The sequence below is a fragment of the Myotis lucifugus genome, unplaced genomic scaffold (assembly GCF_000147115.1).
Source record: "Myotis lucifugus unplaced genomic scaffold, Myoluc2.0 scaffold_1403, whole genome shotgun sequence".
Taxonomy (NCBI): domain Eukaryota; kingdom Metazoa; phylum Chordata; class Mammalia; order Chiroptera; family Vespertilionidae; genus Myotis; species Myotis lucifugus.
Window position 1 is genome coordinate 43802 of NW_005872451.1, and position 864 is coordinate 44665.

Below are 864 nucleotides of genomic sequence, written 5' to 3' on the forward strand. Positions count from 1 at the left end.
GGGAACCTCTTTCTCTCTTCATTTCCAGACTCGGGCAGAACCGGGGGCTCAGAAGAGACCCCCCCCCTCCCCGCCCGCCTTGGGTGGAGCGGAGGGCAGGGAAGCCAGGGGATTCCTCCCACCCTCTGCGTCCTGCGGGCCCTCCTCTTTCCCTTCTCCCCTCCTCAGTCCTCGAACACTCGGGCTCCGACAATGGGCTCCTCTGTTCGGCCTGGGGATGGCGGAGGCGTGGGGGGCCGTGAAGGCTTGGGGTGGGCGCCGTGGCAGACGGGGGGCAGGGTCCGGGGATCGGGATCCTCCTGGAAGGGCGTGCGCTGCTGGGAACATGTTCTGAGTCTCGTGGTCGCTGTGTATCCACTCGGCACGTCCTTCCTACCTCTCCCACTTGTGCTGGCGGAGGGGAGGCAGCAGAACCCCGATCGGACCCCATAATTTGATACTGGATATCAGACCCTTCCTTCTTGCGGGGTGGCGATGTCTCCCAGAGGCACTGGGGCTCCTGGTGGTGGGGATGGCTGTCTGACACAGTAGACAAAGGGGGAGGGGGGGTAGATCACTTAAAGTTCTAGCCTCACCCTCCCTTCCTCTAGTCTGGATGGGAAGTGAAGACCCAGTTAGGCCCCCCCAGGAGGGTTAGGGCCGGTTTAGGCATAGATGGGAGATGTCTGGTCCCTCCTCTGAGCGGCCCGGGACGCCCCTGCAGGGCAGTGGGGTGGGGGGTGGGGTGGAGCTTCCAAAGGGTGGGCTTTTGAGAGGAGCTCAGACAGCAAAATAGTTCCTAGAGAGGGGCTGGAGGCCGGTGCCGCGGAGGCTAGGGGGTGACGGGTGGGCTACGGGGTGACGGGTGGCTGGGGGTGACGGGTG